At 46.9% G+C, this 22,097-nt stretch overlaps 1 long non-coding RNA gene across 1 annotated transcript; it reads left to right on the top strand.

Annotated features, from left to right (window-relative positions):
- Window positions 1-1,027: 1,027 nt before the first annotated feature.
- On the top strand, window positions 1,028-21,814 carry LOC115619165. Its single transcript, XR_003994940.1, has 2 exons — window positions 1,028-1,064; window positions 21,752-21,814. It is a non-coding gene; the product is annotated as an uncharacterized LOC115619165 (long non-coding RNA).
- The last annotated feature ends 283 nt before the right edge of the window (window positions 21,815-22,097 follow it).

Genomic DNA, 22,097 nt, shown 5'->3' with positions numbered 1-22,097 from the left:
TCTGTGGCCAGCTATAATCCCACTGAAAAAGAGATACTGGCAGCCTATGAAGGGGTTTGAGCTGCCTCAGAAGTGATTGGCACTGAAGCGCAGCTCCTCCTGGCACCCCAGTTGCCCGTGCTGGGCTGGATGTTCAAAGGCAGGGTCTCCTCTACACATCATGCAACCGATGCTACATGGAGTAAGTGGGCTGCAATAATTACACAACGAGCTCGAATAGGAAATCCTGGTCATCCAGGAATTCTAGAATTCATCATGGACTGGTGTCCTGGGTTCAGCTATAGCAGTCATTTTTCTCCTGCTTAGTAGCTGGTGCAGTGCTGTGTTTTTTAACTTTCAGCCTGGGAACAACGCTGATAACACCGATGTTTTTAGTTGTTGCTAAGTAATGTTTGTTCCAACCAAGAACTTTCTCAGTCTCATGCTTTGCCAGGGAGGAGGGGAAGCCGGGAGGAAGCAGAGACAGGACACCTGACCCAAACTAGCCAAAGGGGTATTCCATACCACAGCACGTCATGGCCAGTATATAAACCGGGGGGAGTTACCCGGAAGGCCCAGATCACTGCTCGGGTCGGGCTGGGTATCGGTCGGCGTGTGGTGAGCAATTGTATCCTCTCCCCTTGTTATTTCACTAATCGTTATTATCATTGGTGGTAGCAGTAGTGGTTTTGTGTTATACCTTAGTTGCGGGACTGCTCTTATCTCAACCCGTGGGAGTTGCATTCTTCCCGTTCTCCTCCCCATCCCTCCGGGAGCGGGGGGAGGAAGAAGGGGGGGGGGAGTGAGCGAGCGGCTGTGTGGTTCTGAGTTACCGGCTGGGCTCAAACCACGACAGTTCTTTTTGGCGCCCAACGTGGGGCACGAAAGGTTGAGATAACGACAGATCTGACCAGAGTGTGTTTAATCATATTTGTGATAAGCATTCATTGTTACTACTCGTCACAATGGTGATTATTTGGCTCTCAGACTTGTTGCGCTTGATCTCAGAATTTCAGCATGTTGTACCTTACTTACAGCCACTATTTGCTGTTTTAGTGTTTATCGGCTGGGGGGCCTGGGCTAAGGTTTCACTGTACTTCATGGTAATGACTTGTAATACAATAGACTCATTGATCATGAAACTGGTCTGGTTTGTGCTTCCAGCGTGGCCATCACCACTATACATTGGGAGGTATATAATGAAATATTTTAGCAATTGCATATCTTTTTTTTTCTCCTCGGGGGGTAAACTTACGAAGGAAGCATTCTCTTTCACCCCCCGTTCCCCCACCAGCCTATTTGCAACAGCAGTTGAGAGTTCTGAAGGTTTTAGATGGCCTTTGAGTACCCTTGAAACCTGCCTGCTGATTGTGCTGGGGATCAGCATGTTGGCACACATACGGAGTGTGTTTTACCCACAGCCATCCCGTCGTAGGAACATCCTATTTCGTTTAATCTCAAAAATTCAGCAGTATCAGGTTCGAATCTGGTCTAGGGTTAGACGACGATATAGGAGGACCACCAGGAGATTTTCCCTGAGGCTGGACAGTTATGAGTGGCAGGGTGTGTGGGATAGTATGGGCAAGTACCTAGGCCAGTGGGCCCCTCCAGTGCTTTGGAACTTCACCACTGAACAAGTGCAACATCCGGAAAAACTAGTAAAACACTTAAACGAGGTGTGCTGTCGTCCTGGTTATACCAGAGAGGGACAAATCTTGGCAACGTGCTGGGGCTTGGCCTATGCCTACAGAGCCCTGCTCAACACTATGCAGCACCTTCAAAGGGAAAAAAATGTCTCTGGATCTGATGGCAAAGCAACAGACAACGCAGCTATGCCAACTACAAGCACAGCAGCTACTCAGACCCTGACCACAACAGACAACACAGCTACTCCAAGTACAGCAGCTACATCAACCCCAGTGACAAGCACAACAGCTACTCAAACCCTGACCCCAACAGACAACGCAACTACTCCAACTTCAAATACAGCAGTTACACCAACCCCAGTGACAAGCACAACAGCTGCTCAAACCCCGACAGCAACAGACAATGTGGCTACTCCAAGCACTGCAGCCACACCAACCCCAGTGACAAGCACAGTAGCTACTCAAACCCCGATAGCAACAGACAATATAGCTACTCCAAGCACCGCAGCCACACCAACCCCAGTGACAAGCACAGTAGCTACTCAAACCCCGACAGCAACAGACAATATAGCTACTCCAAGCACCGCAGCTACACCAACCCCAGTGACATGCACAGTAGCTATTCAAACCCCGACAGCAACAGACAATGCAGCTGTTGGTGTTACTCAACTCCCAAGCACAACAGCTGCACCAACCCCAGCAATAGACATTGCAACCACTCCAATCCTAGTGGCAGACACTGCAGCCACTCCAACCACAGTGACAAACACTGCAGCTAAACCAGATGGCCAGTTTGTGACAATGTCTGTTGCCCCTGTAAGCAAAAGCAGACGAGAGGCACAAAGAGCAACCCGCGAAGCGAAGAAAGATGAAGACCCAATGCCATTACTACATGCAACAGCATCTGAACAAGAGTTACTACTACGTGGGTCAGAGGAAGAGGAAGAAGAAGAAGAGGTCACTTCTCGACCCCGGACCTCAACCGAACTGCGGAATATGCGAAAAGATTTCACCCGTCTTCCAGGGCAGCACATTGTCACCTGGTTGCTCCGATGCTGGGACAATGGGGCCGACGGTCACGAACTAGAAGGTAGGGAAGCCAAGCAGCTGGGATCACTTGCTAAGGAAGGAGGAATTGACAAAGCGATTGCAAGAGAGAAGCGAGCCCTCAGGCTTTGGAGGCGGCTCCTGGCAGCTGTGAAGGAAAGGTTTCCCTACAAAGACGATATTACGAATCGCTCAGCCAACTGGACCACGATAGAGAGAGGCATCCAGTCCCTGAGGGAATCAGCCATTCTAGAGATGATCTATCATAGGCCGGATGCCAGGAACACATCCGTAGATCCAGATGAAGTCGAATGTACACGACCCATGTGGCGGAAACTTACACGGAGTGCGCCATCATCATATGCCCACACATTGGCATCAATGACCTGGAATGATGGAATATCACCAACAGTGGATTGCCTGATTCGTCAACTCCGAGAGTTTGAAGACAATCTCACCCCTTCCATCATTTCAGCTGTGGAAAAACTGTCCCAGGAGTTCAAACAATTGAGAGACGATTTATCCGATCTATCCAGCTCCCCACGCGTACCAACCCATGTCTCAGCTATTAACAGAAGGCGCCCTACTGCTCGAGAAAGAAAATATAGGAGGTACACGCCACGGGCCACCCTATGGTTTTAGCTGCGGGATCATGGAGAAGACATGAGAAAGTGGGATGGAAAACCTACTTCAGCTCTGGAGCAATGGGTGCGTGAACTGAAGAGGAGAACAATGGTCAAGGATGATCCTCCCAGGAAAGCTGCTGCTCCAGTCTCTGGCGAGCAGTTTCCCAGATGGAGTGAAAGAGCTGATTTTACTCCAGCTCCTGTGATAAGGAATACTAATCCCTTTCTACAAGACAGAAGTGGAGAATTTTGTGATCACTGCCTCCAGCCAGGTGGAGGAGAGGGATAATCGGGTTTACTGGACTGTGTGGATCAGATGGCCTTGCACATCAGTCCCACAGAAGTATAAGGCTCTAGTAGATACCGGTGCGCAGTGTACTCTGATGCCATCAAGGTATCAAGGGGTGAAACCCATTTATATTTCTGGAGTGACAGGAGGATCCCAAGCGTTAACTATGCTGGAAGCTGAAATCAGCCTGACTGGGAGGAAGTGGCGAAAGCACCCCGTTGTAACTGGTCCAGGGGCTCCATGAATCCTTGGCATAGACTATCTCAGGAGAGGGTATTTCAAAGACCCAAAAGGGTATAGATGGGCTTTTGGTATCACTGCCTTGGAGACAGAGGAAATTAAGCAGCTGTCCACCTTACCCGGTCTCTCGGAGGATCCTTCTGTTGTGGGGTTGCTGAAGGTCGAAGAACAACAAGTGCCAATTGCGACCACAACAGTGCACCGGCGGCAATATCGCACCAACCGAGACTCCTTGATTCCCATCCATAAGCTGATCCGCAGACTGGAGAGCCAAGGAGTGATCAGCAGGACCCGCTCACCCTTTAATAGCCCCATATGGCCAGTGCAAAAGTCTAATGGAGAGTGGAGATTAACAGTAGACTATCGTGGCCTGAACGAAGTCACACCACCATTGAGTGCTGCCGTACCGGACATGGTAGAACTTCAATATGAACTGGAGTCAAAGGCAGCCAAGTGGTATGCCACAATTGACATTGCCAATGCATTTTTCTCAATCCCTTTGGCAGCAGAATGCAGGCCACAGTTTGCTTTCACTTGGAGGGGCGTCCAGTACCTTTGGAACCGACTGCCCCAGGGGTGGAAACACAGCCCTACCATCTGCCATGGATTGATCCAGACTGCACTGCTCCAGAACACCTGCAATACATTGATGACATCATCGTGTGGGGTGATACAGCGGAAGAAGTTTTTGAGAAAGGGAGGAAGATAATCCAAATCCTGCTGAAGGCCGGTTTTGCCATAAAACGGAATAAGGTCAAGGGACCTGCACAGGAGATTCAATTTTTGGGAATAAAATGGGAAGATGGATGCCGCCAGATCCCCACAGACGTGATCAACAAGATAACAGCAATGTCTCCACCAACTAACAAGAAAGAAACACAAGCTTTCTTAGGTGTTGTGGGGTTCTGGAGAATGCACATCCCAAATTACAGTCTGATTGTAAGCCCTCTCTACCACGTGACCCGGAAGAAGAATGATTTCAAATGGGGCCCTGAGCAACAACAAGCCTTTGAACAAATTAAACGAGAAATAGTTCATGCAGTAGCCCTTGGACCAGTCCGGGCCGGGCCAGATGTGAAAAATGTGCTCTATACTGCAGCTGGGGAGAATGGTCCTACCTGGAGCCTCTGGCAGAAAGCTCCAGGGGAGACTCGAGGTCGACCCCTTGGCTTTTGGAGTCGGGGATATAAAGGATCCGAGGCCAGCTACACTCCCACTGAAAAAGAGATACTGGCAGCCTATGAAGGGGTTCGAGCTGCCTCAGAAGTGATCGGAACTGAAGCGCAGCTCCTCCTGGCACCCCGGTTGCCTGTGCTGGGCTGGATGTTCAAAGGCAGGGTCTCCTCTACACATCATGCAACTGATGCTACATGGAGTAAGTGGGCCGCACTAATTACACAACGAGCTCGAATAGGAAATCCCAGTCGTCCAGGAATTCTAGAAGTCATCATGGACTGGCCAGAGGGCAAAGATTTTCGGATGTCACCAGAAGAGGAGGTGACGCGTGCTGAAGAGGCCCCACCATATAATGAACTGTCAGAGAGTGAAAAGCAATATGCCTTGTTTACTGATGGGTCCTGCTGTATTGTGGGAAAGCATTGGAGATGGAAGGCAGCTGTATGGAATCCCCTGTGACAAGCTGCAGAAGCTCCTGAAGGAGAGGGTGAATTGAGTCAGTTTGCAGAGGTGAAAGCCATCCAGCTGGCCTTGGACATTGCTGAATGAGAAAAATGGCCAGCACTTTATCTCTATACTGACTCATGGATGGTGGCAAATGCCCTGTGGGGGTGGTTGCAGCAATGGAAGCAGAGCAACTGGCAACGCAGAAGTAAACCCATCTGGGCTGCTGCATTGTGGCAAGATATCGCTGCTCGGGTGCAGAACCTGGTGGTGAAGGTACACCGCGTAGATGCTCATGTACCCAAGAGTCAGGCCACTGAGGAACATCAGGACAACCAGCAAGTGGATCAAGCTGCTAAGATTAAAGTGGCTCAGATGGACTTGGATTGGCAACATAAGGGTGAATTCTTTTTAGCCCGGTGGTCCCATGACACCTCAGGCCGTCAAGGCAGAGATGCAACATATAGATGGGCTCATGATTGAGGGGTGGACTTAACAATGGACACTATTGCCCAGGTTATTCACGAATGTGAAACATGTGCTGCAATTAAGCAAGCCAAGCGGTTAAAGCCTCTCTGGTATGGAGGACGATGGCTGAATTACAAATATGGGGAGGTCTGGCAGATTGACTATATCCCAATCCCACCGACCTTCCAAGGCAAGCGCTATGTGCTTACCATGGTGGAAGCAACCACCAGATGGTGGAAACATATGCTGTGCCCCATGCCTCTGCCCGAAAGACTATCCTGGGCCTTGAGAAACAAGTCTTGTGGCAACGCGGTACCCCAGAGAGAAGTGTCAGACAATGGGACTCATTTCTGGAACAAGCTTATGGATACTTGGGCCAAAGAGCAAGGCATCATGTGGGTGTATCACATCCCCTACCATGCACCAGCCTCTGGGAAAACCGAACGGTACAATGGGCTGTTAAAAACTACCCTGAGAGCAATGGGTGGTGGGACTTTCAAACACTGGGATACACATTTACCAAAAGCCACCTGGTTGGTCAACACTAGGGGATCTGCCAACAGGACTGTCCTCGCCCAATCAGAACTTTTACTTACTGTAGAGGGGGATAAAGTTCCTGTGGTGCACATGAAGAATTTGTTGGGGAAGACAGTCTGGGTTATTCCTGCTTCAGGTAAAGGCAAACCCACTCGTGGGATTGCTTTCGCTCAAGGACCTGGATATACTTCTTTGGTAATGTGGAAAGATGGGAAAGTCCGGTGTATATCTCAAGGGGATTTAATTTTGGGGGAAAACAGCCAATGAACTCAATTTTATGCTGTTGCCTGCTATATAACACTTTTATAGCCCATCAGCTAGATGCCCATCTCCCCCACTCTGGGCTTTGAAAAGAAGATATGTGCTGTCATGATCATCTGCAGAGAATAAAATCATGGGAAAAGCCGGCAGCAGCAGCAGGACTGTCCTCAGGTCACCAGCAACTGACCCTGACTTCCCTTCGATCATCACCCCAACAAAGAATGAACTTTGATGAAACTTGACAAGCTCAGCAGTGACCAGACATGTTCGGCAGTGTCATCAGCAGGCAACCATCCATCACTACACGCCATCTCTCCTGCCCTGAAAGACTGTTGCAACAGATGGAGCCTGACATCATGGACTGAATGAATTCTGCAAACTCTGTAGGCATGGTCCATGGACTAAGGAATATCTCTCTTTGTGTGTAGGGGTGTATATATATATATATGAGACAAGAAGCGATGGTATATTGAAAAATGTGAGATCTGAGCATGACATGAATGGTATGGAATAAGGGGTCCATACTGTCCTGGGTTCAGCAGTAGCAGTCATTTTTCTCCTTCCTAGTAGCTGGTGCAGTTCTGTGTTTTCGACTTTAGCCTGAGAACAATGTTGATAACACACCGATGGTTTAGTTGTTGTTAAGTGCTTACCCCAATCAAGGGCTTTTCAGTCTCATGCTCTGCCTTTGAGGAGGGGCACGGGAAGCCAGGAGGAAGCAGAGACAGGACACCTGACCCAAACTGGCCAAAGGGGTATTCCATACCACAGCACGTCATGCCCAGTATAGAAACTGGGGGGAGTTATCCGGAAGGCCCAGATTGCTGCTCGGGTCAGGCTGGGTATCAGTCGGCGGGTGGTGAGCAATTGTATTGTGCATCACTTGGGTTTATTGTTTTCCTTTTCCCCTTTTAGTTTTATATTCTCTCCCCTTGTTATTTCCCTTATGATTATTATTATTGGTGGTAGCCATAGTGGTTTTGTATTATACCTTAGTTACTGGACTGTTCTTATCTCAACTTGTGGGAGTTGCATTCTTTCAAATCTCCTCCCCATCCGTCCCAGAGTGGGCGGGGGGGGTGGGGAAGAAATGGGAGGAGTGAGCGAGCAGCTGCATGATTCTGAGTTACCGACTGGGCTTAAACCACAATACACAGGAACATTTTTTCATACCACAGCCATAAATTAATGGTCAAAAGCAAAGCTTTCAAACATTAATCCATCTGCTGCATTCCTTGACTAACACACAGAAAAAAAGTACTGCTACATATTGCATTCCCTTTTTAGGCAATTTGGACCTGGTATTAGAAAATGCATTTTCCAAGAAGTCTGGAAGGCACATGTTGTTGTGATGTCATGTCACACGCGTTGCCAGATTTGGTCAAGTTTAAGCAGAAGTATTTCAGGAAACCAAACACAACTATTCGTGTTTGATGCAGGGTACTCAGTGGCTGCAGAACTGCCAGATTCAGTATCCTTTCTAACCTTAAATACTAATTCAGTCAAAAAAGCCTACCTGTTTTTACACACACCCCCACACACCCCCCCCCCCACACACCCCCACACACACACCCCTGCACCCCCCTTTTTTTTGTGTTAATAGCCTCCTTACCTGTATCATACTACTGAGCCGCTTAACATTTTCTCCATAGCTCGCTCCTGGCAAGTGCTGTTACTTTATGGGTAACCTGCTGAGTCATGCCTTGAAGGACTCCACTATCCAGATGAAGGAACAGTTGGACTTAAGATAAAACCCTAAGGATGTCAACATATTAAACTAATTCTAAAATTTCTCCTACTCCATAATCTACAGAAAGCATGCTTCTAGAGAATTTAAAAACAGCTCAACAGCACTGGTGACACCCGTATACAAGGACTTTGAGTCACAACCATGCTGCAGATATAATTGCTCCATTTTAACTGTATCATAGGCACAGTATGAGCAGTTCATGGCAGACTGTAATTCAAGGCAGCTTATCAGGACTGAATACAGTTCTTGATCCACATCAGCACCCAAATCTAGCCCAGGAATTGTTTGGGAGACTGTCAGGTGGTCCAAGCCAAAAGCACCTCAGGGACCACATTATTAACTGACCAGGACAGACAGCTGAGGTCCAGCACTTGAGAAGATTGGCATATGTTGCTCAGCTTACAATAGGGACAGTAGCATTGGCTGCTTGTCTTTCTCACTCATCTAAACACAAGAGCTACTTGTAAATACAGCTGTCTGAAGACCACTTCTGTGGCACAGCAGCAGCAAGGATTGTACATGTCATGTCAGTAGGACACACATTCTCACTGGATGCAAAACCCAGAATGAAGCCTAATAAATTTAACAGTTAACTTTCATTTTTCTTTATCAATAAACATATTAGGAACATATAATGCTTATTGTTCATTCTTCAGTACGTAATACGGGCAAGAGTAAAATAAAGGTAAAATTTTATCCAGTACATGGACTACTGTTCTCAGATGTCTAGACTGGCCAAGTACACCCAAAAGAGGATTCCCTTCAGCACAGAACTTCTCAATGCTGTCAAAAAAAGAAAAAAGAACAAAAAAAAGCAGAGGAAAAAAAAAAAGCCCAAACCAAAACACATTGAATATCAGTAGAGCAGGATATTGAGGGTTTTTTTTGTGAACTGAGATGTAAAGACATTCATGTCTTTACACTTCATCTTTTGAAATCCTAAACAGCTAACCCCACAGTTTTTAATTCAGCTGTAGGGATCATTCAATTGCTGACAGATTTGGCAAGTAATTTCTGCCCTTCTGGGGTATTGTGCCCTGTCTTCCAAAAATCACTGGAAATGGGGTCTTCATCCAAGTTTCAATCAGTTTAAAGCTCAGTGTTCTTGCCTAACCTAGCCAACTAGCCTCCCTCTCCAGGCAAAGGAAGAGCCTACAGAGGGATTTCATATTATCTAGCTTTGACATCTCCTCAGGATGGATGATGCTCTGGAAATCTTTCTTCACTACCTATAGATGGAGCTCAGAGGGTTTCCTTACAGTAGGTACTTAGATGGTTGCAGTCAGCTGAGATGAATCCTGCTCTTACTGTCCAGAAAACTCACTAGCAGCAACTTATTTGGTACATCGCTCTGCATGAAGTTTTGCTAACTGAAAAGGGTTGCACATTAGGAAAATATGTAAAACATTAATCCTCTGTCTACTCCAAGGTCAGGAAAATGAAATAATGTATTAAGTCACTACCATAGAGTACGGTGCTTTGTTTCTTCTGCCCACTGACATAACTGGCTTAAATTTTTGCATGTGACAAATATCAGTGTTATTGTTTAGATGGAAGAAGGATGTGTTGGGGAAGGAAAGTAAGAGGGAAACAAACAACAGAAGTAAAGAGGTTCCTTATTTTTCATTCCATGCTCCAAGATGTCGTGGTTTAAGCCCAGCCGGTAACTCAGAACCACGCAGCCACTCGCTCACTTCCCCTCTTCTTCCTCCCTCCGCTCCCGGAGGGATGGGGATGAGAATCGGAAGAATTTAACTCCCACGGGTTGAAATAAGAACAGTCCAGCAACTAAGGTATAATATAAAACCACTACTGCTACCACAAATAATAATAATGATAAGGGAAATAACAAGGGGAGAGGATACAATTGCTCACCACCCGCCGACCGATACCCAGCCCGACCCGAGCAGCGATCTGGGCCTTCCGGGTAACTCCCCGAAGTTTCTGTACTGGGCATGACGTGCTGTGGTATGGAATACCCCTTTGGCTAGTTTGGGTCAGGTGTCCTGTCTCTGCTTCCTCCCGGCTTCCCCTCCTCCCTGGCAAAGCATGAGACTGAGAAAATCCTTGATTGGAGTAAACATCACTTAGTAAGAACTAAAAACATCGGTGTTATCATCACTGTTCCCAGACTAAAGTCGAAAATGCAACATTGCACCAGCTACTAAGAAGGAGAAAAATGACTGCTACTGCTGAACCCAGAACACAAGTCATGTAAAAATTTCCAATCCCAAACAAGAACACTGGAGTTCTTTGTGGCGCCCAACATGGGGCTCGAAGGGTTGAGATCACGACAGATCTGACCAGAGTGTGTCTAATCATATTTGTGATAAGCATTCATTGTTACTACTTGTCAAAATGTTGATTTATTTGCTTTCAGAGTCATTGCGCTTGATCTCAGAGTTTCAGCATGTCATACCTTACTTACATCCAGTATTTGCTGTTTTCATGTTTATCGGCTGGGGGGCCTGGGCTAAGGTTCTTGTTTCACTGTACTTCATGATAATGACTTGTAACACAATAAAATCGTTGATGATGAAGCTGGTCTGGCTTGCCTTCCCAGAGTGGTCATCACCTCTATACATTGGGAGATATATAATGAAATATTTTAGCAATTACATATCTTTTTTTTTCTCCCAGGGGGGTCAACCTATGAAGGAGGCATTCCCTTATACCTCCCGCTCCCCCACCAGGCTATTTACAGCAGCATTTGAGAGTTCTGAAGGTTTTGGATGGCCTTTGAATACCCTTGAGACCAGCCTGCTGATTGTGCTGGGGATCAGCATGTTGGCACACATACGGAGTGTGTTTTACCCACGGCCATCCCGCCCTGGGAACACCCTATTTCATCTGATCTTGAAAGTTAAGCAGTTTCAGGTTCAAGTCTGGTCTAGGGTTAGATGATGATATAGGAGGACCACCAAGAGATTTTCCCCGAGGCTGGACAGTCATGAGTGGCAGGGTGTGTGGGACAGTATGGGCAAGTATCTAGGCCAGTGGGCCCCTCCAGTGCTTTGGAACTTCACCCCTGAACAAGTGCAACATCCGGAAAAACTGGTAAAACACTTAAATGAGGTGTGCTGTCCTTCTGTTTATACCAGAGAGGGACAACTCACTGCAACATGCTGGGGCTTGGCCTATGCCTGCAGAGCCCTGCTCAACACTAACCTTCAAAGGGAAGAAAATGTCTCTGGATCTGATGGCAAAGCAACAGACAATGGAGCTACTCCAACTCCAAGCACCGCAGCTACACCAACCCCAGTGACAAGCACAGCAGCTACTCAAACCCCAACAGCAACAGACAATACAGCTGTTGGTGTTACTCAACCCCTAATCACAACAGCTGCACCAAACCTGACAACAGACACTGCAGCCACTCCAACCCTAGTGGCAGACACTGCAGCCACTCCAACCACAGTGATAGACACTGCAGCTAAACCAAATGGCCAATTTGTGACAATGTCGGTTGCCCCTGTAAGCAAAAGCAGACGAGAGGCACAAAGAGCAACCCCTGCAGTGAAGAAAGATGAAGTCCCAATGCAATTACTACAGGGGACAGGATCTGAACAAGAGCTACTACTACATGGGTGAGAGGAAGAGGAAGAAGAAGAAGAGGTCACTTCTCGACCCCGGACCTCAACCGAGCTGCGGAATATGCGAAAAGATTTCAGCTGTCTTCCAGGGGAGCACATTGTCACCTGGTTGCTCCGATGCTGGGACAGTGGGGCCGACGATCAGAAACTAGAAGGCAGGAAAGACAAGCAGCTGGGATCACTTGCTAGGGAAGGAGGAATTGACAAAGCAATTGCAAGAGAGAAGCGAGCCCTCAGCCTTTGGAGGTGGCTCTTGGCAGCTGTGAAGGAAAGTTTTCCTTACAAGGACGATATTATGAGTCGCTCAGCCAACTGGACCACGATAGAGAAAGGCATCCAGTCCCTGAGGGAATCAGCCATTCTAGAGATGATCTATCGTAGGCCGGATGCCAGGAACACATCCGTAGATCCAGATGAAGTCGAACGTACACGACCCATGTGGCGGAAACTTACACGGAGTGCGCCATCATCATATGCCCACACATTGGCATCAATGACCTGCAATGAGGAAGCACCACCAACAGTGGATTGCCTGATTCGTCAACTCCGAGAGTTCGAAGACAATCTCACCCCTTCCATCATTTCAGCTGTGGAAAAACTGTCCCAGGAGTTCAAACAATTGAGAGACGATTTATCCGATCTATCCAGCTCCCCACGTGTACTAACCCATGTCTCAGCTATTAACAGAAGGTGCCCTACTGCTCGAGAAAGAAAATAAAGGAGGTACACGCCATGGGTGTTGCGTGAAAGGGTAAAATAATTTGGCAGAAAATAAACCCCCTTGCTTTCCAGCTGGTCCTCAGATATTAGAGGGGCTGGGTGCGGCTAGGCTTAGATTCTGAGTGATGCCCAATTTGCCACTATCAGTCCGGACGCATTCAATATATTGAATAATCACGATTCCGGATGCACTAATAGTGCACTGCACCTTTAGTCTAATCGTGCTCACGAACTAGCACGGCCACACTGAGGGAGCTGGTCGCGTTCAGTGAGAGATTTACGATTAGCTACTTAAACAGTGCAGTTTATTAAAGCAACAAATACAAGTTCTTGTGGATTGCCGGTGATAAATGCACTGTCTGCAAAAGCACGTGCAAATAATAAGGTATACAACCGCGCGACAAAGTTATGAATAATACAGCCTGGCTTTAAAGTATAAAAGTAAAAAGTAACTCTATATAGAGATTCCTAATTTTCCCGGGGAAGCACTGGATACAGTGCAAGTCTTACCCAAAGGCGTCCCTATGGGGGGGAAGAAAGGTCCAGCCCATCGACCGGTCCCAGGAGTCGAGAGTAGTCAGCTGATGGGGTTTTCCTCGGCTCGTCCACGATGATGTCTTCCCTAAAGCCCCCCACTTTTTGGGTCATTTTTATACTATTTTTCACTTTCAAGGTGGAGCTTGAGTGACTCTAGTCATACATACCTTTATTGTTATTGGTGTAAACTTTCCTTGCTTCGCTTTTAAAGGTATATGCCACAAAAAATTCAAAGAGCATGCTCAAAGAGGGGTGGTCTCACTTTGGAGGCGGGTAGCATTGGAGGTGGAGGTGTGTTTTCGTATTAAAATGCATTATAATGAAGCAAAGTTCACACAAAGGACAGCATTTTGTCAAAAGATGACAGACCGTTGGCTCAGGGCAGCAAGTATGCAGCTTATCAGTTTTAAGTACCACCTAGTTCCCATCTCTGCTGGTGTTGGGACAGAGTTTGGCCGCAGAATCTCCACTCTGCTCCATCCTCCATCAAGCAATGTTGCCACGGGAACCGCTGTGGAGTGAATTCCTGGCATACCACGTGCAGCTGCATCTTATCCTGAAAGTCCTTTTTTCCTTTATGTGTGAGCAATGCTACATTTTTAAATATAAGTTTAATTTCTAAATCATATTCAGTAATTATCCCGCAACGGGCCACCCTATGGTTTTACCTGCAGGATCACGGAGAAGACATGAGAAAGTGGGATGGAAAACCTACCTCAATTCTGGAGCAACGGGTGCGTCAACTGAAGAGGAGAACAATGGTCAAGGATGATCCTCCCATGAAAGCTGCTGCTCCAGTCTCTGTTAGCAGTTTCCCAGATGGAGTGGAAGAGCTGATTTTACTCCAGCTCCTGTGATAAGGAATACTAATCCCTTTCTACAAGACATAAGAGGACAATCTTGTGATCACTATTAGAGGGGCCCTGCCTCCAGCCAGGTGGAGGAGAGGGATAATCAGGTTTACTGGACTGTGTGGATCAGATGGCCTGGCACATCAGTCCCACAGACGTATAAGGCTCTAGTAGATACTGGTGCACAGTGCACCCTGGAACTATCAAGGGGTGGAACCCATTTGTATTTCTGGAGTGACAGGAGGATCCCAAGAGTTGACTGTACTGGAGGCTGAAATCAGCCTGACTGGCAAAAGCACACCATTGTGACTGGTCCAGAGGCTCCATGTATCCTTGGCATAGATTATCTCAGGAGAGGGTACTTCAAAGACCCAAAAGGGTATAGATGGGCTTTTGGTATCGCTGCCTTGGAGACAGAGGAAATTAAGCAGCTGTCCACCTTGCCCAGTCTCTCAGAGGATCCTTCTGTTGTGGGGTTGCTGAAGGTCAAAGAAAAACAAGTGCCAATTGCGACCACAACAGTGTACTGGCAGAAAGATCGCACCAACCGAGACTCCCTGATTCCCATCCATAAGCTCATCCGTAGACTGGAGAACCAAGGAGTGATCAGCAGGACTCGCTCACCCTTTAATAGCCCCATATGGCCAGTGAAAAAGTCTAACAGAGAGTTGAGACTAACAGTAGACTATCATGGCCTGAATGAAGTCACACCACCATTGACTGCTGCCGTACCGGACAAGCTAGAACTTCAATATGAACTGGAGTCAAAGGCAGCCAAGTGGGATGCCACAAGTGATATTGCCAATGCATTTTTCTCAATCCCTTTGGCCGCAGAGTGCAGGCCAGAGTTCACTTTTACTTGGAGGGGCATCCAGTACACTTGGAACCGACTGCCCCAGGGGTGGAAACACAGCCCTACCATCTGCCATGGATTGATCCAGACTGCACTGGAACAGGGACAAGCTCCAGAACACCTGCAATACATTGATGACATTATCGTGTGGGGTGATAGAGAGGAAGAAGTTTTTGAGAAAGGGAGGAAGATAATCCAAATCCTGCTGAAGGCCGGTTTTGCCATAAAACGGAATAAGGTCAAGGGACCTGCACAGGAGATTCAATTTTTGGGAATAAAATGGGAAGATGGATGCCGCCAGATCCCCACAGACGTGATCAACAAGATAACAGCAATGTCTCCACCAACTAACAAGAAAGAAACACAAGCTTTCTTAGGTGTTGTGGGGTTCTGGAGAATGCACATCCCAAATTACAGTCTGATTGTAAGCCCTCTCTACCACGTGACCCGGAAGAAGAATGATCTCAAATGGGGCCCTGAGCACCAACAAGCCTTTGAACAAATTAAATGAGAAATAGTTCATGCAGTAGCCCTTGGACCAGTCCGGGCCGGGCCAGATGTGAAAAATGTGCTTGGGGGAAAACAGCCAATGAACTCAGTTGTATGCTGTTGCCTGCTCTATAACACTTCTATAGCCCGCCAGCTAGATATCTTCAGGTCACCCGCAGCTGACCCTGACTTCCCTCCGATCATCACCCCAACAAAGAATGAATTTTGAGGAAACCAGACAAGCTCAGCAGTGACCAGATGAGTTCAACGCTGTCATCAGCAGGCAACGATACAACACTACACACCATCCCTCCTGCTCTGAAAGGCTATTACAAGAGATGGAGCATGACATCATGGACTGGATGAATTCAGCAATTTTATAGGGGTTGGTCCATGGAGTAGGGAACGATATCTTTCTTTTTGTGTGTGGGTGTGGGTGCATATATATGTGTATATATAGGACGGGGACGATGGTGTGTTGAGAGATGTGGGATCTGAGCATGACATGAATGGTATGGAATAAGGGGTGGATACTGTCCTGGGTTCAGCTATAGAAGTCATTTTTCTCCTGCTTAGTAGCTGGTGCAGTGCTGTGTTTTTTAACTCTCAGCCTGGGAACAGTGCTGATAACACTGATGTTTTTAGTTATTGCTAAGTAATGTTTACTCCGACCAAGGGCTTTTTCGGTCTCGTGCTCTGCCAGGGAGGAGGGGAATCCGGGAGGAAGCAGAGACAGGACACCTGACCCAAACTAGCCAAAGGGGTATTCCATACCATGGCATGTCATGCCCACTATATAAATTGGGGGGATTTATCTGGAAGGCCCAGATCACTGCTCGGGTCAGGCTGGGTATCGGACGGCAGGTGGTGAGCAATTGTATCCTCTCCCCTTGTTATTTCCCTTATCATTATTAGTAGTAGTAGTAGTAGTAGTATCGGTTTTGTATTATACCTTAGGCTTAGTTACTGGACTGCTCTTATCTCAACCCATGGGAGTTTCATTCTTCCGATTCTCCTCCCTATCCCTCTGGGAGCAGGGGGAGGAAGAAGGTGGGGGGAGTGAGCGAGCGGCTGCATGGTTCCGAGTTATTGGCTGGGCTCAAACCACAACAATCTCAATAGACAAATGAACTGATGGCGTATTGGAAAATGTGCGACCTGAGTATGACATAAATGGTACGGAGTAAGGGTTGGATCCTGTCCTGCGTTCATCTGTATCAGTTATTTTTCTTCCTAGTAGCTGGTGCAGTGCTGTGTTTTTGCTTTAGTCTGGGAATAATGCTGATAACACACTGATGGTTTAGTTGTTCCTGAGTAGCACTTACCGTTATCAAGGACTTTTCAGTCTTTCATGCTCTTCCAGTGAGGAGGGGCACAAGAAGCCAGGAGGGAGCAGAGACAGGACACCTGACCCAAACTAGCCAAAGCGGTATTCCATACCACAGAGTGTCATGCTTGGTATAGAAACTGGAGGGAGTTACCCAGAAGGGCAGATCGCCCCTCTGGTCGGGCTGGGTGTTGGTCGGCGAGTGGTGTGCAATTGGATTGTGCATCACTTGTTTTCTGAGCTTTTGTTTCTTCTCTTGTTTTTTCATATTATTGTAGTAGGAGACTCTGACTTGGACGGTAACAGAATAGGAGTATTCGACCTTGATGATGGGGCCCTGTGGCTTGGACGATAACAGAATAAGTAGTATTCAACCTTGATGGTGGGGCCCTGTGCCTTTGAAGAAGTTAGATAAACAAGTTTGGACATGTTGGCCTCAAAAAAGGGAAGTGTCAGCAAGGAAGTCGGTATCTGGGTTGCAACAGCCGTGCGTGTGACCACAGAGCAGTAACCAATTGTTAGTTAGAAGTAAGCGCGTGAACATAAGGCTGTACCCTATCAGAAGTAACCTGATAGCGCGTGAACATATACTGAGAGTATAAAAGCAGCTTTGTTAGAGTAATAAAGGTCTTCGGATGAAAAAGCTACCGGAGTCCGTGTCGTCATTCTCCACAAATGGCACCCGAACAGGGACCTGAACGTGGCTATTAGAGCGACCAGTGGAGACCTCCAGCCTATCTAGAGATGGGAGCAGCAGAACCAGAGAGCTGCAATTCCAGGCCCGTGACAATCACCAGGAAAAGGTGAGAGGTGGGGACGCGACATGGGGGCAAACATGTCGAATGAAGAAAAATCCATCATCTGCATATTTAAAAAGATCTTAGAAAAGCAAGGTATATCCTACGACGAACACACCCTTCGTTTGTTGCTTGTTTGGCTTAAAGAGAAAGGCATAGCAGTGGATGCACAAACTGCTTTTCATGTAGAGACGTGGTCGCGAGCGGGGAAAGTACTGTGGGACGTTGCCACAAAAGGCGATAATGCTGCCACTCGACTATTGACTACATGGCGGCTGGTATTAGACTCTTTAAAACAACTTAAAGCAGATCGTGCAGCCCATGCAGCTGCGACGGAAGCTTTATCAGCTGCTGAGCCGGCGGAGACTGATTTGAATTCAGTAAGTGCTCCGCCACAACAGACACCTTCCACAGCCCCTCTGCTTGACTTGCCAGGGCCATCCACCTTGCCTTGTTCCCCTGAGAATACTCAATCCTTGGGAATTTCGCGAGGTTCTTTTGAACAGGAGGAATTACTTAACTCCGGTTATGATCCTGAACATCATTGGCATAAGATCCAACAGCAAGCGACAAAAGAAGGGGAACCAATAGTAGTACAGGCACTCGCCTGCCCTGTTATCATTCATAATCAAGGGCCTAATGATTGGCAGCCATTACAGTGGGATCTGGTTAAGGAATTGAGAAAGACCATGCAGCACGGGCTTACCTCCCCTTTTGCACAAAGTTTGTTACAGAATGTGATGAAAGGACATTTAATGACCCCATTTGATTCAAAGGCTTTAGCGGATTTGATTTTTACGCCTACGCAAAAGTTATTGTGGTTGTTACATTGGCGAGCGCTCTGTGATCATGCGGCTGTACAAAATCTTGGCTGACAACCAGGGGACCCGCTGTTGGGAGCAGGCATACCACAACTTATGGGAGAGCCACCTGTAGCAACCCTGCAATTACAGGCTCGATTAATACCTGAAATTTTACGGCAGTCAGCGGACCTTGCATATGAAGCAATGCTTAAGGTACCTGATACTGGCAAAGCAGTGAAGTCTTTTACTAGCATAAAACAGAGAGCTACGGAGCCTTATATGCAATTTGTCGATCGATTACAAGACGCTATACAAAAACAAATAGAGAATACAGAAGCTAAAGAGGCTCTTCTATTAAAATTGGCCATTGAAAATGCTAATGAGGACTGTAAACAATTGTTGAGAAGAGTACGTAACCCCACTATTATTGACATGATAGACACCTGTAATAGAGTGGGAACTGTTACTTATAATAATGAATCTTTTGCAGATGCGATGGCTGCCATCATTACAAAAAATAATCGCACGTGTTTTCGGTGCGGCTCCTTAGGGCATTTTAAAAAGGAGTGTCTGAAAAAACCAGAGTTGAAGCCACAACAGCCAGCCATATGCCCCTGATGCAGAAAAGGCAGGCACTATGCCAACCAGTGCCAGTCTCAGTTCGATATTAATGGTCAACCAATATCAGGAAACAGGAAAAGGAGCGCGAGACGGGGGTGCGCCCAGACACAAAAACTCCCGATCCAACTGCCCCAGAGCCAGCCACGCCCAGGGGCTTGGCCAGCCTCCGAGCACAAACCCGCGGAAGTGCCGGAGTGGATGTCACCACAGCCACCGATATCACCATAAAAGACAATGCTGTTCACAAAATCCCTCTTTCAATATATGGCCCTCTAGGAGAAGACTTAAGTGCCTTATTGTTGGGACGATCGAGTACTACGTCTCAAGGGCTTTTCATACTCCCTGGTATAATTGATGCAGACTTCACAGGCCAGATCCAAGCTATGGTCTGGACTCCGTCACCTCCTGTATATATCCCAGCAGGCAGCCGAATTGCACAACTCATTCCTTTTAAAGGGGCAGTGCCAAGTGTGGGGCAAGTGGATAGAGGGGAACATGGTTTCGGATCCACCGGGATGCCGCAAATATATTGGACACAACATATTCAACATAACCATCCCACATTAACTTGTTGCATGAAAAATGAAGGAGCAAAACCACAACAATTAATGCTCAAAGGAATAATAGACACTGGTGCTGACATAACCATAATTTCCTCCAATCACTGGCCAAAGACCTGGCAGACCACTAGTGCGATTGCGGGTATCGCTGGCATTGGAGGAGTGTCGTCTTCAAAGCAAAGTGCTTTGAAGTAGGAGACTCTGACTTGGACGGTAACAGAATAGGAGTATTCGACCTTGATGATGGGGCCCTGTGGCTTGGACGATAACAGAATAAGTAGTATTCAACCTTGATGGTGGGGCCCTGTGCCTTTGAAGAAGTTAGATAAACAAGTTTGGACATGTTGGCCTCAAAAAAGGGAAGTGTCAGCAAGAAAGTCGGTATCTGGGTTGCAACAGCCATGCGTGTGACCACAGAGCAGTAACCAATTGTTAGTTAGAAGTAAGCGCGTGAACATAAGGCTGTACCCTATCAGAAGTAACCTGATAGCGCGTGAACATATACTGAGAGTATAAAAGCAGCTTTGTTAGAGTAATAAAGGTCTTCGGATGAAAAAGCTACTGGAGTCCGTGTCGTCATTCTCCACATATTATTATTATTGTTTTTGTTGGTATTCCTTCTATTATCACTATACTTTAGTTATTTAACTGTTTTTATCTCAACCTGTGGGGTTTACATTCTTTTGATTCTCCTCCCCATCTCACCTGGGGAGGGGGGAAGTGGGGGGTGAGAGAGCAGCTGCATTGTGGTGAGTTACCAGCTGGGTTTCAACCACAACAGTGCACCAACGCATGTTCAATCCAGTAAGCATGCCCATGGTGTCACAGATACACACATATGGCTCTGTGGATACTTATGTGTGTTGGATGGATGCAGCTCCAGACACATGGACACAACCCTCCTGGCTGAGCTGAGGGACAGCACTGGGGAGGTGAGAACAGCTCTTACACTAGGGACACAAAGTGACAGCTCTGTGTGAAAGCCAGGGCCCACCTGATTCCAGCACAGCACCTGGGTGATCATGACAAATTGGAGCCTGACAGATCGATGGCCCAGTAGTAAAAGTCAAAGCAAATGAAGGAAAAATTAGCACCAGTCAAAGTTGCTATAGACACCAATTTGTGCCAGCCAGCCTGGCAAGAATTTAAAGCCATTTAATAGAAACAAAACTCAGCAGTCCGGAATAGATTTCCAAACCATATAGAAAGACATGCAGGAACACATAGGTGTGCAGCTGTTCTATGACCTTCATACTTGGCCGCACCAGGGTGCCTGGCCAATGCTTTCGGCGTGGATGACAGTGAGATCATGAGAAACTGCACGGCCCCACAAGTAAACAATTAGAGATCTGGCATAAAGAAAGACGGTTGTTTTTCTAAGGGTGTAAAATCAGGACCCTCTTGTGGCCATGAGAGAAGCCTCACCTATGGGTGGACACACGGCGTAGGAATTTTCCCAATTACCTGAGACTCCAGGCATCGGCTGCAACGGGGCTTCCCAGCTTGAAGTGTGGGCCTGGATGATGATTCAGTGGTAACTGGTGATGTATTTCTTCTTAATCTCTGTTCTCTCTATGCAGTAATGACTTGATCCATTGCTAATTTTCCTCTGTACTTATGCATATATATCTAATTTGCTTTATTGTACCTATTTGCTATATAGAGAGAGATACATACCTGATTCATGTTAGTGTGCTTGTTTGCTTTAGTGTGCTTATTGGCTTTAGTGTGCTTGTTTAATAAACTCTGCATATTATACAGCTAGTGTGTGGTTGTTTTGTTGTGTACCCTGCCTGTCAGCGGAACAATTTGGTACATGAGTACTTATCTCAACCCGTGGAATTTACATTCCTTTGATTCTCCTTCCCATCCCTCCGGCAGCAGGGGCAGGGGAAGAAGGGGGGAAATGAGCGAGCAGCTGCATGGTTCTGAGTTACTGTCTGGGCTTAAACCAGAGTGTGTCAAAACCTATCTGTGATAAGCATTCACTGTTTCAGATTAATAGTCACTCCTCACAATGTTGATTTATTTGCTCTCAGAGTGGTTGAGCTTGGTCTCAGAGTTTCACCATATCACACCTTACTTGCAGCCAGTATTTGCTGTTTGAGAATTAATCAGATTTGGGGCCTAGTCTAAGGTTCTTGTTTCTCTGTACTTTATAGTAATGACTTTTTATACAACAGAATCATTGATCATGAAATTGGTCTGGTATGCATTCTCAGGGTGGCCGTCACCTCTATGCTATGGGAGGCATGTAATGGGAATTTTTAACAATTACACTTTTTTTTTTTCTTCCCTCGGGGGGTCAACCTATGAAGAAACATTCCCTCACACCCTCTGCTCCCCCACCAGGCTATTTACAGCATCAGCATTTGAGAATTCTAAAGGTTTTGAATATCATTTGGATACCCTTGAAACCAGCCTGCTTCTTTTGCTGGGGATCAGCATGTTGCCACACATAGAGAGTGTGTTTTACCCACGGC

Source organism: Strigops habroptila, chromosome W (genome assembly GCF_004027225.2).
Source record: "Strigops habroptila isolate Jane chromosome W, bStrHab1.2.pri, whole genome shotgun sequence".
NCBI classification, from domain to species: Eukaryota; Metazoa; Chordata; class Aves; order Psittaciformes; family Psittacidae; genus Strigops; species Strigops habroptila.
This window is presented reverse-complemented; position numbering and strand designations above follow the sequence as displayed.